Source organism: Tiliqua scincoides, chromosome 8 (assembly GCF_035046505.1).
Source record: "Tiliqua scincoides isolate rTilSci1 chromosome 8, rTilSci1.hap2, whole genome shotgun sequence".
NCBI lineage: Eukaryota > Metazoa > Chordata > Lepidosauria > Squamata > Scincidae > Tiliqua > Tiliqua scincoides.
This window is the reverse complement of record NC_089828.1, coordinates 55,029,846-55,046,954: the sequence shown is the minus strand read 5'-3', so window position 1 is coordinate 55,046,954 and position 17,109 is coordinate 55,029,846. Positions and strand designations below refer to the sequence as shown.

General features: G+C 46.6%; 1 protein-coding gene across 2 annotated transcripts in view; it reads right to left on the bottom strand.

Moving 5' to 3' along the window:
• LOC136659215 (calcium-binding protein 8) overlaps positions 1-17,109 on the bottom strand; it is a 77,888-nt gene that overhangs the window by 4,422 nt on the left and 56,357 nt on the right. The window lies entirely within an intron of this gene.

The following is a 17,109-nucleotide window of genomic DNA, read 5'->3' as shown; positions in this document are numbered from 1 at the left end:
TCCTGCCAGTAGGGAAGGGCGCCTGCCAGGACAGAGAGCAAAATCAGGTGTCAGGGGAACACCCACTGGGCGGTGTCAAGGAGGTTGGCTGGAATGGGAGCCCAGGTCTACCCACCCAGCAAACAACCACAGAAGCTTTAAGCTCCATCAGGAGCCTAGGTCTACCCAAGCAGGTATACCTGGCCTCCAAGTCCAGGTGGGAGTGCAGACCTAGGTCTGCCTGCCCAGCAAATGTCCATAGAAGTGATAAGCTCAAGCAGGAGCCCAGGTCTACCCAACAGGTAAACCCGGGCTCCAAGTCCAGACGGGAGCCCAGTTCTACTCATCCAGCAAATGGCCACAGAGGTGATAAGCCCAGCTGGTAGACCTGGACTCCAAGAGCCCAGGTAGTGTTCATGGCCCCCTCTCAAATACAGACACTGGATCCAAGCCTGTTGCTAAGGAGATTCAACTCTCAGAAAGCTGGGAGAATTCAGCTCAGCTAGGTAGAGTCAATAAATTCAAATGGTTTTTAAAAGTAATGAATAGTGTAAAAAAAAGCTAGTATTCCAATGACGTTACTCTATTTGACTAGCACATCTTTCCTCTTGCTTTTATGTAAAGTAGATTCTATTTTAATATGTATCAATGTATCAGCAATGTGTCATCGACAAATGTTATATAGGTGCTAGATAGGTGCTATATAGGCGTTATATAGGTGATTGATAGGTAATAGGCACTATATAGGTGTTACATAGACGCTACATAGGTGCTAGATAGGCATTCTATAGGTGCTAGATAGGCGCTATATAGGTGATAGATAGGTGTTCCATAGGCGCTAGATAGGCATTATATAGGTGTTAGATAGCTGCTATATAGGTGTTAGAGAGGCTTTCTATAGGTGCTAGATAGGCGTGCTAGAGGTGTTAGGCGCTATATAGGTGATAGGCATTATATAGCTGTTAGGTGCTAGATAGGCATTCTATGGGTGCTATATAGGTGATAGACAGGTGCATTGGTGCTAGATAGGCAGTATATAGGTGCTAGATAGGCGCTATAAAGGTGATAAATAGGCATTCTATGGGTGCTAGATAGGCGTAGTATAGGTGTTGCATAGGCACTAGATAGGCGTTAGATAGGCGCTATATTGGTGATAGATAGGCGTTCTATAGATGCTAGATAGGTGCTGTATAAGTGCTAGATAGATGTTATATAGGTGATAAAGGCGTTATATAGGTGATAGGTGTTAAATAGGTGCTATATAGACATTATATAGGTGTTAGATAGGAGCTATATAGGCATTAGGTGTTATGTAGGTGCTAGATAGGGACTAGATAGGCACCATATAGATATTCGATAGGTGCTAGATAGGCGTTATATAGGTGTTAGATAAGTGCTATATAGGTGATAGATAGGTGTTGCATAAGCTCTAGATAGGCATTATATAGGCACTATATAGGTGCTAGATAGGCAATAGATAGGCGTTATATAGGTGTTAGCTGCTATACAGGTGATAGATAGCCATTAGATAGGCACTATATAGGTGATAGATAGTTGTTGCATAGGCACTAGGTAGACATTATATAGGCTCTATATAGGTGCTAGATAAAGCTGTAGGTGTTAGATAGGCGCTATATAGGTGATAGATAGGTGTTGCATAGGCACTAGATAGACATGCTGTAGGTGTCAGATAAGCGCTATATAGGTGATAGATAGGTGTTGCATAAGTGCTAGATAGGCATTATATAGGTGCTAGATATGCGATAGATAGGCGTTATATAGGTGTTAACCGCTAGATAGGTGTTAAATAGGCACTAGATAGGCATTATATAGGTGCTAGATAGGCGCTGTATAAGTGATAGGCGCTATATGGGTTTTAATAGGTGCTAGATAGGCATTGTATAGGTGTTAGATAGGCGATATATAGGCATTAGGTGTTATGTAGGTGCTAGTTAGGGACTATATAGGTACTATGTAGTTGTTCGATAGGTGCTAGACAGGCACTATATAGGTGCTAGATAGGTGTTGCATAGGTGCTAGATAGGCATTATATGGGTGTTAGGTTTTTACATAGGCGCTATATAGGTGTTCAATAGGTGCTAGATAGGCACTACATATGTGCTAGATAGGCGTTATATAGGTGTTAGATAGGTGATAGATAGGCGCTAGATACACATTATATAGGTGCTAGATAGACAAGCTGTAGGTGTTAGATAGGCACCATATAGGTGATAGGCATTATATAGGTGTTAGGCACTATACAGGTGACAGGTGTTACATAAGCGCTAGATAGGCACTATATAGGTGATTGATAGGCGCTATTTAGGTGCTAGATAGGTGTTTATATTGGTGATAGGTGCTGCATAGAAGCTAGATAGGCGGTATATAAGATAGGCGCTATATAGGTGCTGCATAGGCGCTAGATAGGCGTTATATAGGTGCTAGATAGGCACTATATAGGTGATAGATAGGCACATTCAATACAAGTAAATACTACCTACATTACAGTGATATGTTTTACTTTTCCAGGGCTGCAGGCCTGTGTACTGCACTGGTGTGTAAATGAAAGGCTATGTCTCATGTTATTTCTATGTAAGCAATATATTTTACATGGCATGCAGAGATGCATTTATTCTGTGCAATTATTGTTACATTGCTTTACAGATAATGAATGCATCATCTTTAAAAAAACAAACCCACATTATTTTCTCTTCATGAAATTTGGGTGAGTTTCGGGTATTTGATGTTTCTCCAGACTTTCATTTTGTGCACCAGTATAGATACCTGACATCATTGCCCATCTTGAAAAAATAGTCACCTCCCCCCACCTCTAGAATCCTGGTTACCGGCCTGGCTATGTCCTAAGTATGAGAAATCTTGATTTTTACTTAACTCCTTCTTAAAGTTTTCCAGCCATTTCTCTAAGAATATCTGTAAATGCAAAAATTGAACATGCAGAAACGTCATCTCTTAATGAATACTGGCTCCCAGTTGCAAAGTTAAGTAATGTCTTTGACTGCTCTATTTCAGGAAATGCTCTGGTTTGCATATGCTCACAGTGCTTGCCCCATCCATTGACCAGGGACTGTAGTTCAGTGGCAGGGCCTCCTTGCTTTTCAGGCTTCTTGTTCAATCCTTGAAATCTTCAGGTAGGGTCAGAAATGACCTCTCCCTGCCTTTGCCAGTCAGTACTGTATAGACCAGGGCTTTCTAATCCCTGGCCTGGAGGGCCTGATCCAGGGTTTGGAAAAAGTTGTGTGTCCCCGTGAGTGGCATTTACTATTCTGCCGCTGCGCCACTCATTCTCCCTCCTCGATCAGTGCACAGGGGTGTTCCAGGCAGTGCTGCCTGCTTGGATGTCCTGCTGGGACACTGGGCAATAGACACAACTGCCCAGAGCATCCCTGAGCAGTGGTCAAAGGGGAAAATGAGTTGCACAGAGCTGGAACAGGGAGAGCATTTCCTGAACACAGCAGTCTCCAGGTTGGAGACCGCTCAGTCGACAATACTGAATGAAGTGAGCCAATGATCTGACTTGGTGGAAGGCAGCTTCAGAAGTTTGTGTATGTTCACAAGTGGATGTTGGGGACCAAGAAAAGCTCTAGGCCCACTTGATGATGTTCTTCCTTTCCACAACGCCAGAACCAGGGTTCAGGAGGCTGATGGGGGGAGGGGGGGAGACAACACCACTACAACCCCATGAAGCAATGCCATGAATCCCGACTTTCTCAACAATCAAAGTACTATGTTTGCTAACCTTAGGCACAAAAATTCTCTGCAAATGTCTAATGCACATGGGAAGAGAGTACCGAGCTGCGATTCTCCCAGCACCCACAAGAGGGAGACAAACACAATCGATTCAGTGAGCTCAGTTTATGAATGGTGGTTGTCATGCTGAATGCTTTTTATATGCATTCCAGCAACAAGAGGAAAAGGGGGGGTACCTCACAAAGCAACCCGTTGCCTGGCTTACCACCCCACCAACAAGCTAGGCATGTATCACTAAAGACCAACACACTTTCCCTCTCTCTCTCTCTCTCTCTCTTGACCCATTTGAGGCTATTTTTAGGTGCATCGGCTCAGTGAGTTGCCAAACAGCTGGTGGGGGGGTTGGCTGGCGGAAATCAAACCAACCTGCCTGCTTTGCACAAAAGGATTTTGCAATGGGGAAAAAAACGAGGGGCATTCAACGGGCAGTCAGAATTTTGGCATGAGACTGGATACAGCAGGAGGGAAGAGGGCAAATTATTCTGCTTCAAATTGCAAGGTCGCCGCACGTAGCAATAATGCCCATTCTTTTGGTACGTTGCCTGGACACTGAGAGACCATCTGGGGAGGCGCGGTTCCCAGAGGACCACGCCAGAAACAAAACACAAAATGTATATGTATATGGGGAGGACGTAGAAAATGTGCATGGGGAGGATGTAGAGAGGGCACAGTGCATTTCAGGGTGGTGCAAAGTTTGGCTCACATGATAGATTTCCAAAAGAAAAATATCAGGGCTCCCAGCAAATCAGCGCACCCATCCTAAACGTCAACAGAAATGAGCCTCTGGGAAATGGCTCTCAATACAATAATACTGCACTCGTGTATACACACAAAATTAAATGACAACAGAGAATGCACCTGAACATGTGCAAAGTGCATTTCTTTCAAGGTAGCCCAGGAGGGTCAAGAAACGAGCGGTGGGCTACTTGTTGCTCAGCCTCCCTGGGGGGGCCACCTATGCCTGATTTGCTCCCTCACACCTTTAATGCTGTAGCGCCCCATTCCTGGGGTTGTCAGTCCGTTTGACAACTCCAGTTAGCAAAGCCAGTTGCTCTGCTCGACAGGCCAGAATTCCTTGTCCCATGCAGATAGAGACCAAATAAAATAAAATAAAATAAAAATCCCATTCATGATACAGGCCAGCAACTCCCACTCGCTCATTCATTCCATCCAATCGGCGAACGTCTCCATTTCAGTGCCTTCAATGACTTGCAGCGGTCGCTCTGCCTTAGCGGGGGATAGTGACAACTTTCAAATATCTCACCAGCGCACAATTATAGCACCATCCATAAACATGAGCCTATTCAGCTGGCACCAGGTCTTTCAAACACTGCCTGCAGACTTTTCCCACTTTGCTGCTCCTGCTACATCCAACTGTTCGTCCCAGCACCTGCAAAAAAACCCTCCTCAGGCTCTAATCCCATACACACTGACCTGGGAGTAAGTCCCATTGAAACTGAGTCCCAATGAGTTCTGCATGGACGTGCATGGAATTGCATGCCCCATCCCTATCATGATGCCCACATATATGCACATTAAATAATTGCAGAACGCTTACACATTCACCCCCACATCCATCTCCCTCCCCTTTTCTTCTGTTCTCTCCCTCGCATCTGTTTCCTAGACTGTATACACCTTGGGGCAGAGACCTGGCTGCTCTTTCTTTCCAAAGCATCAGAGAGAGAGAGCTGATTTATGATTTGCTTTGGCATTTAACTACTTCGTGCTGCTTTCATCTCTGCTACGGTCTTTGAATGAGGGCTGACATTTGGCAGTTGTAGAATCGTAACAAATTTTACGGCGTCATAAAATCGTAATAAATGTAATCTATGTTGCACTTCATTTTGATGGAGGGGAGGGGCAAGATCTGTAAAAATTAGTTAATAAGGAAAGGGGAGGGAGATTTTTAAAGGCCAAGGCAGCTTTACAGGGGAGAAACAACATAGTTTGGGCCTTAAAAGCACACAAATGTAGTAACTTTGCACAGCTTTCATTCCCCCCCCCGATTTCCCCCCCCCTCCAGTGCCCCAGGAATAACACAACACACAGGGAAGATTGTAGGGGGTAAGGAGGAGAATCACTGCTCCCAAAGAGTGGTAGCGGGTACCACAACACCACACTCCATCTTAAAAGAAAGGGGGGAAAAGATGATGGATGGCAACAATGGACAAATGTAACACAAAGTACGCATGCAACAGGCTCAAAATGTTTTTATTTAAATGACTGTGCCCAGGGCTAGCCCAACCATAAGGCTAACTGAAGCAGTCATCTCAAGCGTAAGATTTGGAGGGGGGAAGGGGATAACTCTCCACTTCTGTACGTCATGCTTCTTCTTCTACTCCCTGGTTTTGAAAGTGAAACAGGAGCAGGAGTGTGAAACAGAAGAGTTCTGGGCTAGAGTGTATGATGGGAGACGCTCTAACCTACAACTCTTCTCTCCTCCATACTCCCTTTCCACTCTGTTCTCAGCCTTCCTTCTTAAATTCAAGAAGTGGAAGAAGGAAGAGCAATGGCCATGGTAGCTAGCTTGCACCATGGAGCACTCAGCCTGGCAGGGAGGTGGGTGAGCGGTCCCTCTCTTTTGAGCAAAACGGAGCCGTATGGCTCCATTTCCCCCCCCCCCGTCGGGAATGGCTCAGAAGGGAGGGGCCGCTCACCCACCTCCCTGCCAGGCTGAGTGCTCAGCCCCCCTCCAGCTACCCCACCACAGCTCACCTCTAACACACGTACCCATCATAGCTGTACATCAGGGTACTTTGCATAATCCAAATTATCTGAGTCCATCTTACAGAGACCACTTAAACTTCCATTGAAGTCTCTATTGCTACTTTCTAGGCTGGGGCATTGGACACTACAGGAAAGCCAAAACTGAGGTGGGATATTTTATGAACACACAAACCAGCTGCCTGCCAGATGGGCCCCTCTCCCTTTTTTGGGGGGGGGGACGGGACATGAGAAGGTACTGGGAAAAAGAGTGAACATGCTCTTCCATTCACGGTGAGGGCAGGAAACTTCACCTTCATTCCAATTTGGTGGCATTCTTTAGCCTCATCTGATGGGCAATGTGGCTCCATTATGTCATCCTTGAGTGGATGATGTTTAACTGATGCTCTCAGGAGGAAAGGAACCCTTGTGCATATATACCAGTGATAGCGAACCTTTTAGAGACCGAGTGCCCAAACCGAGTGCCAAAAACCCACTTATTTATCGCGAAGTGCAAACACGGCAATTTAACCTGAATACTTTAACCTGAATACCTGAGGTTTTAGTTTAGAAAAAACAACTCATACATTAACATGTTTTACCTACTATTACTTGTAACCCATAATGAACTTTTCCTCTAGAACAGGGGTGCTCAATAGGTGGATCGCGATCTACCGGTAGATCGCAAGGCAAAATGAGTAGATCGCGGAGTGCCGACCCCCCCCTTCAGGTGCCTCTGGGAGGAAACGCCGGGAGTAAGGCCCATTGTACTCAATGGGGCTTACTCCCAGGTAAGTGTGGCTAGGATTGCAGCCTCACAGCCTAATTCTAGGCATGTCTACTCAGGAGTAAGTCCTGTTATACTCAGTGGGGCTCAAGGTACACCAACATACATTGTACACATAAATGTTATATGTTATGATGGCGCAAACATTGTAAAAAAAACTCTGGTAGATCTCTGGGCCTTGCTGGGTTTCAAAGTAGCTCTCGAGTCAAAAAAGTGTGAGCACCCCTGCTCTAGAAATTTGTCCTGTCCCTTCTTAAAGGCATCTAGGCGAGTTGTCATCACTGCTTCCTGTGGCAAAGAGTTCCACAGGCTAATTACATGCTGGGTAAAGCAATACTGGCAGGGAGGGGGTGGCTGCAAGACCTTGCCACTGCTCATTTTCTCAAACAATAAAATATATATATTTTAAAAACCCCACCCACGGAAGTGGACTCTAAGGCTGCAAGGCCAGCCACCCTTTCCTGGGAGTAAGCCTCATCCACTGTAATGGGGTTTACTTCTGAGTAGACAGGCACAGGAGAAGGCTCCAAGGCTGCAATGCCAGCCACCCTTTCCTGGGAGTAAGCCTCATCCACTGTAATGGGGTTTACTTCTGAGTAGACAGGCACAGGAGCAGGCTCCAAGGCTGCAATGCCAGCCACCCTTTCCTGGGAGTAAGCCTCATCCACTGTAATGTATATACCATGCATCAGAAATCAGGTGAAAAAGGCAATGAAATCAAGTGAAACAGGCAAGGTTTGGGAGGATCCCAGAAATATTTGCCAGCTCAAATGCCGCTCAGCTCTATGAGATGCTGAAAACCCGTTTGCAGGCAGGGCTCATGTAGTCCTTTCCCAAATTGCTCCCAACGAGGGAGAAGGGAGGCCTTTAATGGTCAGGGCTGCTGTGGTTGGGCTCCCAGCACACCAAAAGGAGGAGATGATAAATCACTGCTCCAAGGCAGACCAATACATTTCCTTGGAGCTGAATACAGATGGCCCTCAGCTTGGATACACAGCCACGGGGGGGCTGGGGGTGGCAGTGTTCAAACCATCCCTTCGGGACGAGCACTGCTGCCCTCCCCTCTCCCCAACACCCTCAAAAGTCACCAGCCCCTCCTTGTCCTGCAAGAAGTCAGCTGGAGTGGAGAGCCACATTAGCAGCCCCCACACCAGGGCTGAGATGCTCATGTGCAAACTGCCTGCGACTGTTCACAATATCATTCCTTTGATGCTTCCTAGGAGTGACAGATGACATTAAAAGAATAATAATAACTGTCATCTGTTTCTTGCTCTGGTGGGAGGACACTTTCATGAATCACAAGAATCACTTTGGTGTATTTGGTCTGACATTTCTGGCTAACACCCCAGCTGAGTTAAGACATTAAAAAAACAACAGTGAAACTAGAAAATAAGCCCCCCCCCTCCAAGATGGCTCAGAAGGCTACCTAGCTGCTCTGATCCTCCTTGACCCCCTTACTTGGGGGTGGGAAAGAAGTTGGTGAAGTGGCATATGGACCCCTCTTGTTACGGTACTAAAGATGGGCGATGGAACTTTTGAATAAGTTCATAAGGAGGAAGTTGGGGAAGCAGTGAGTTAAAGAGGAGGGGCGTAGCAGTAGCAGCTGGAAAGATCTAGCCTGCCCTGCATGCAGAAGGTTGCGGGTTCGAGCCCTGACATCTCCAGTTGGCTTGCAAAAGACTCTGTTTTGGAGAGCTCCTGCTTGTAAGAACCTACAGAACTGTGGCAGAGGGACTAATGGTCTGATTCAGCAGAGAGAGCTCTTGTGCTTGAGGGTGGGACATGATTGTAAAAATTATGCAGAGGATGGAAAGAGGGATGTTCTCTTCCCTCTCACACAAAGCCAGAACCAGGGGCCGTCCACGAAAATTGAGTGTCCGGAGAGTTAGAACATAGAAAAGAAAATATTTTTCTACCCAGTGAGTAATTAACCTGTGGAACTCCTTGCCACATGTTGTGGTGATGGCATCTGTCCTAGATACCTTTAAAGGGAATTGGACAGATTTATGGAGGAGAATCCATCACAGGTTACAAGCCATGAGAAGTAGGCAATCTCTGAATGCTGAATGCAAGGGAGTAGCAACAGGGATTCTCTTGAGTGCTATGTAGTGGGCCACTGTGAGATACAGGAAGCTGGTCTAGATGGGTCTTTGGCCTGATCCAGCTCTTCTTTGATATCCTTAAGCATTTGACTGGGGACTGCTTTCATCCACCCCCCCCCCCCCATAGAGCAGTAGAACTGCATGAAATGCTACTAGCTCTATGATTAGCCTTAAGTGTTTCTTTTCTGATGTCTGGGGTCAACAACCACCCCAGAGGTGTGCAATTCAAAAGCAAAGGAGACCTGGAAATATCTCCGCTAATGACCCTTCCCTCCAGAAAGACAGAGAGCCAGAATGGCTTATTGAGCAATGTGCAACGAGGGGTGAAATCCCCCAAGCCACAAAAACAACAGGCTGTTCCATATTTGGGTTTTATCGGAGGCGACGGGGAGTCCCAGCTGGAGCACTTGTGCAAACGTTAATTGAGGCAGTTTAAGCTCAGAAGCCCAGCAGACTGGAAGACGTCTCTACATGCTGGGTTGGCCAACTCACTTGGCTTCAGAATCAATGCCCCAAAACGTCCATATTACTCACCAGTGAGAGCCCTTCCATGTTGCCCAAGAACAAACTGTTATACGTACTGAGTTTGGGGATCTTAAGACGTGCGCAGGATTTAAGGCGCAAGATATGCACGGCAAAACCGATTTTTAAATTTTGCATGTGGAGCGTGGCTCAGGGAGAGGAAACCATCTGTGCTAACAGAAGCTGCCAGTGGAAGAACTTTGCGCTCTTCAGAAGTTCTTACTGCGCTGTGTACGTTTCAAGCTGACGACTTGCAGCGCCTTCCAGATGTTCAGAGGGAGGATTTCAAGTGAAATTCCCACACTGGCTTCTGATCCAGAAGAACATAAGAAGAACTGGATCAGGCCACGGGCTCATCTAGATCAGCTTCCAGCATCTCACAGCGGCCCACCTAATGCCTCAAGGAGCACACAAGACAACAAGAGACCTTTATCTTATTGCCACTCCTTTGCGCCTGGCATTCAGAGATGGCACAATCATGGGGTTTGGCTGTGCCAGTGGAATGCACAAGGCATACTGCAACAGTGCGGGTTCCAGGCTCACTTGTACTGTCCTGCTGAGCAGTGCAGGGGCAGGGGAAAGGCGGGGAGGGGGCAGAACAGAGCTGGGGAGGGCAGCAATGGGTGAATCTGACCTGGGAAGGGGCGGGATTGGCGGCACCAGCACACGCCATATCCTATCCCCCTTCCAGGGCCTGATCCACAGGATAACACGGACTTGTGCCAGTGATTTTGCTGCCCCAGGTCCAAGTTGCCCCAAGTTGCTGGAGCTTACTCCAGGGGCAAGGGGATAAATGACACCTTACCTCGAGGAGACCCCCAGCAACTGAAATCCCTCATCCAGGATGTAGCAGACGCTACACTGGAGCCTCCGCAAGATAATTTACTTGGGATTTGGCTACCCCACAGGGGATCAGCAGGCAGAATGGGCAGCTGGAAAGCTGAGGCCCTATACAAGCCCAGGTAGAACCAGAAAGCTAGATCATAGTAGAGCAAGCTTCTAAGTTTCTCTGCTTGTACTTTTCTCAAAGACCTATACGTGGACATTTCCCACACTCAGTTCTGCTGGATTTTCTCATCTCCTTCTCTATGCATATGTAGGGGAAAACAGACCCTTACCCCCTATTTATAGGTCCAATGGCCCTTAGTAGATTTTTAAAAATAATTAACAATACTTTTTATTGCATAAAGAGGTTTCGCCTACTTCAAAAGAAACCTAACTGATTTAAAGGAGCCAAATCTGTTCTTTCCCCCTAGAAAAATTACATTAGCTAAAAAAAAAATGGATGGTCTTCATCTAGCGTGGGATTTAGACCTAGAAGATCCAGGTTCAAATCACCGCTCAGAGTGACCCCTAGGTGACCTTGGGTCAGTCACTCTCTTCGCCTCGCCTACCTCACAGGGTCATTGTGAGGGAAGAGGAGAGAAGGAGCTGTGTGCATTGCCCTGAGCTCCTTGGAGGAAGGGTGGTCTAGAAATGTGAAAAATAAAAAAGAATATTTCTGCAGTTTTATGTTTCAAAACTTGATATGGTGAAACTGACACGTTCTTAAGAGCACAACAAAAGAGCAGTCAAAATACACATTTTAGAAGGAAGGCAGCCCCGGGCAAGAACATTTCACAAGTGATCCAACTTCAAGGCAAACATACAGTATATTTAATTAATTTTTTTAAAACCTCCTGGAATGGCTTTGGATCAAGCTGGCAAATGAAGTCATGACCTCTCAGTCTAACCTCCTTCACGGGGCTGGCTGGCTGAGCAGTGCAGAGTACACAAAAACTTCACACCCTCCCATTTCCTGTTCACTCTCAGCGCTCAAGCCAGTGGCATTGCTAGGAGAGTGTGGCCCACACCGGGTGTGTGTGTGTGTGTGTGTGTGTGTGTGTGTGTGTGAGCACCACTACTAGCCAAAAAATTTTAAATCTTGGTATTTTTAAATAATGCTATCATGTTATATGTCAATCGATGCATAATTTCATGCAGAATGCAGTGAAAGAAACCATGTTGAAATACCTCTATTCTATCAAGAGTTATAGCAAAAAACACACACACAAAAAACCATAAGAACATAAGAACATAAGAACAGCCCCACTGGATCAGGCCATAGGCCCATCTAGTCCAGCTTCCTGTATCTCACAGCGGCCCACCAAATGCCCCAGGGAGCACACCAGATAACAAGAGACCTCATCCTGGTGCCCTCCCCTACATCTGGCATTCTGACTTAACCCATTTCTAAAATCAGGAGGTTGCGCATACACATCATGGCTTGTACCACATAATGGATTTTTCCTCCAGAAACTTGTCCAATCCCCTTTTAAAGGTGTCTAGGCTAGACGCCAGCACCACATCCTGTGGCAAGGAGTTCCACAGACCAACCACACGCTGAGTAAAGAAATATTTTCTTTTGTCTGTCCTAACCCGCCCAACACTCAATTTTAGTGGATGTCCCCTGGTTCTAGTATTATGTGAGAGTGTAAAGAGCATCTCCCTATCCACTCTGTCCAATCCCTGCATAATTTTGTATGTCTCAATCATGTCCCCCCTCAGTGGGAAGTGGGTCAATGGTACATTACCTCGCCCACTACCCAGGGCCTTGACCCTGCATGGAAGGAGGTCCATCATAGCAGGGTCGTGTTGGCCTCTTGAATTGGGTGATGCAAACCCTTCTGATGCCACTGGTTCTAGCCCCCCATTCATCTCTCTTATACTCTGTCCTTCTTTTCCTTTTTCAATACACACACACACACACACACACACACAGAAGTTAAGGTGATTGGGTAGAGGGAAGGAGGTGTCTGCCTTCCATCAATCTGCTCCTGAGGCAACCATTCCAATCAGCCTAATGAATGGGCCATCCTTGCAAGGCAGGCATTATTAGTATATGCAGCCAAATAAAGTACTGTGTTCAATTCTGGGCAGCACACTTTAGGAAAGATGCAGCCAAACTGGAGCAGGTTCAGAGAAGGGCGATGAGGATGATCAGAGAGCTGGAGAACAAGCCCTGCAAGGAAAGGTTGAGGGGGCTTGGTATGTTTAACCTGGAGAAGAGAAAGCTGAGAGGGGATTTGATAGCGCTCTTCAACTGCCTGAACGGCTGTCATAAGGAAAAAGGAATACATTGGTTCTCAACTGTCTCTGAAAGTAGAACTAGATCCCATGGGTGCAAACGGCAAGAGAGGGGATTTTGACTGGACATTGGGAAGAAATTGCTGATGGGCAGGGCTGTTCAGCAGTGGGAGAGGTTGCAAAGGGTGGTAGTGGATTCCCTCTCACTGGAGCTCTCCAAGCAGAGACTCAACAGCACCTGCTGGAGATGCTCTAGGAGGACGTCCAGCTACAGGCAGGGGGTTGGACTAGATGACCTTGTAGGGCCCTTCCAACACTACGAGTCTATGATTGAAAACTGCACAATTCATTCTAGGAACAAAATGGTAATTTCCACCAAAGGGATGCTTTATCATCACAACATTATATCTCCATTTTTTTTACCCTCGCAACTAACCCATGAAATTTCTCACTCGTCCACCACCTTGGACGGTTGTCTTTGAAAATGGGAACAGTGGAACAAAAACCATCTTACAAGTAAGTAAATTAAATAAGCGCGCCAGATAAAATATAGGCACTGAGTTACACAAGGCCTAGGTGCTCATCTCCCACTTTCCTCGTCTGAAAAGGCCTTTTGTGAGACGGTTTCGAAAACCGCGAGAGAGATTTATCAGCCTCCTTTGGGGAGTTCTCCTTGCTGTGGCAGCCACACACATTCCCCCCCCCCCCAGAAGCTTTCCAGAAACTGGAAAGTAGTTCATAAAAATCAGAGAGGAATCCGGAATGAGTAATGATTGCATTTCCATGGTAACCATCTCATTACTATGCCAGCGGGCTGCTCCTGCAAAAAAAATCCGAAAACGGATGGCAAAGGCTCTCGCCTGAAATGTTTTCTGCAGAAGGCAAGGTGGAGTTTTAGGAAATTTTTAATATGCATTCCAGGGCTAATGGCCTGTGCAAATGTGTACATGGAGACCCTGGCGGAGTTATTTTCTTAAAGCAACAACAGTCCAAAGGAGGTCTGAGAAAAGGAGAAGCGGAACTGGGAGTCTGCGCAGCACGCCAGATGACAGGGATTGAACCCAAGATCCTACATGCAAAGCAAATTATCTAAATACTGAATATAAAACAATATTTACAATACCGAATTATTGTAGTTGCCTTCTACTGAGTCACACACTTGGCCCATCCAGCACTGTCAACCCTGACCAGCAGCAGCTCATGGCAATAACCTCTGGGACCACCTGGCTCTCACCCAAGCCCCAGTGCAATCTCAGGTGGCCCGAATGTTGCTGTCACGTTGCTGCTTGTAGTGGATCACTGCAGGGCAGGTGGCAAGTGCCCTTCCCTACCCTTCCGTGTTCAATCAATGTTCAGAGTAATCCTTGAGGAAGCCCCCCAACCCCGAGGCCAAACCATTCCCCATATGGCAAGGGGCATGATGGGAAATGTAGTCTATTGTGCGCAATCACAGAGAGCACTAACCACGGCACAGCCACAGGCAATTTTGGTGTCACCCCCCCTATGGTGTCACCTGGTGCGGTACACAGCTCCCTAGAGACGCCACTGAGATCACCAAATCCCAATGCTCCCATTTGCCAGTGAAGACCTGCCTCTGGAGAGGGGGATCCAAGACAGGGAAATGGTGATTGGAGGTGATGCTACAATGCTACGATTGGCGGTGATGCTATTGGCTGCCGGTTCTGTTCCGGACCCAATTCAAGGTGCTAGTTTTGACTTTTAAAGCCCTTTACGGCTTGGGTCCGGGGTATTTGAGGGACCGCCTCCTTCCCTACAATCCTGCCCGTGCTCTTAGATCATCTGGGGGGGCCCTTTTGACTGTGCCGCCACTAAGTGATGTGAGAGGGGCGGCGGCCAAGAAGAGGGCCTTCTCGGTGGTGGCCCCCGAACTGTGGAATACCCTCCCCTTAGAACTGAGAACTGCTCCCTCGTTGCTAACGTTTCGGTGTGGACTGAAGACCTTTTTATTTCAAAAAGCTTTTAATTGTTGACAGGCTGGCTGGCGTTCTTGCTTTTTATATGAAAATCCACGGGGTTTGTTTGTTTGTTTTTAGATTTTTTAATTATTGTAAATTGTTTTTAATTGTTTTTCATGTTGCACTTTTAAATTGTAAGCCGCCTTGTGTGCCCGTTGGGCAAAAAGGCGGGGTATAAATTAATAATAATAATAATAATAATAATAATAATAATAATAATAATAATAATAATAATATTACAAGCAACCCCATGGAACTGGGTGCCAGAGTTGGCATTTTTAAGTGAAGCTTTGGGCGAAGGGAATTTTGAGTGGAAAAAATCAGCAGGGAGGCGAAGCCACTAACCCCTTTCTTCCATCTACTATTTCTCCTCCAAGCAGTACCTCCCCAGATGCAGCTCTCCTCTTCCCAAGCTTTAAAAAGTGTGTTAGCCTTAGCTAGTGGACTTGAAAAAGTTGCTGGGTGGAGCTGCTTGCATGTAGGATCTTGGGTTCAATCCCTGGCAACTCCAGGTATGGCTTTAAAAAAAAAAACACCCTGTGGAACCCCTTGCCACTGGATATGGTGATGGCACCTGGCCTAGATACCTTGAAGAGGGGGTTGTACAGATTTGTGGAGGAAAAGTCCATCACAGGTACAGTAAATAATGGAAATACACATCATCCTAGTTTTAAGGGGGCTACCTCAGAATGCCTGAGGGAAGAATTTAGAGCAGAAATTTAGCTTCACATCTCTCCCCCCCCCCTTCCTTTAAGACAAAAACAACATGCTTGGAATGAACAGGTAACCTTTGATGGCCTTCGAAAACTCATCAATTGCACAGCATTAAATGCAAAACTCTTTCAGTTACATGCAGGGGTGACTTGGTGTTGACCTTTTTGGATCGCATCAGGAAAAGAATGATTACCAAGGCTGGTTTATAAAAACCCAGGGCCCTTGACATATTTTCATATGTCAATCCCGTGGGCTCAGTCAAGAGCTCGGCAGAGATTCTAATACACTTTAATGTCATGTCAATTCAATTAACCTCCTAGAGTTAAGCTAAAATCACCAGAAGGAAGCAGAATCCAAAGCAAAAAAAAAAACCACTGGGACTAATTGGAAGTTACAAGATTCGATGGCACCTCTTGGGTGTTTGTCTTTTGGTTTCTTTTTAAAACACCCGTCTTAAATCTCAGCGGAGGCTGAAATTGGACTCGACGTGAAACACAGAAGCTTCTTCTTTGGCTTCTGCATCCCAGACTTGCAAGACGTTCTCAGAGGAGAAAATGTGCAAGTTTTAACTTGTGATCCACTGAAAGCATCCCCATTTGGCGCAGAGGGATTTCAGTGCCAATATTAAATTTATTTTTAGACTTAAACAGAAGATGCCCCCTTACAGTCTCCGCTTCGGACTGCTTGCTTACACACGGATCTTGATCCCCACCAGAAAACAAATTGTCAGCGCAATCCTATACTCGCTGGCCACTGGCGGAACTCACGTTACACTGGTGCCGACTGCCATAAAGCAGTCAGTGCCAATCGTAAAAGGTGCCAGGCAGTGCACAACGTCACATGCTGCTGGAGGGCCAGTGGGAAGGCCAGAGCCTTCCTGCACACACCAGAGCAGTGCAAAGATGACAAATGATGGAGGTAAATTAGTGGGGGAGGCAGCGGGGAATTGGGAAGGGCAGAAAGTGGCAGCGACAGGGGCATGAGAAGGGCAGATTGGGTCCGAGAAGAGGGCAGATTTGACAGTAGCAGCAGCCATCAAATCTTAACCCCATTCCCTGACTCAATCCTGCAGTGCGGGTCCAAGTAGACCTCCTCCTCCACGCCATGGAGGCTTACTCTGGGGTAGGGGAATGATTGTTCTCTGACCCAGAGGAGACCTGGGATGCCGTGGGGGATGGATGGCAGAACACCACTGCTCCCATAGCCTGATGCCCATGGTATTTGACGCCCTAGCCCCCCAGGTATGTCACTGTCTGCTCCTTCCACCGCCGGATGCAATGGTAGCCATTTTGGTGCCCCTGCACTGATGGGAGGGTGAAACAATAATATTTTGGGGGGGGGGGTCTGTGTTTATTTTGTGACACACCAGCTTATCATGAATCTGTGCAATTCAGGCCTAGTAGCATTGCAAAGCCTGAACCAAAGTAACCCAGTAACACAGAAGGGGCTTGCAAGGGGCTTGCAGTCCTAGCTGCTAAGAATTTACAACTCA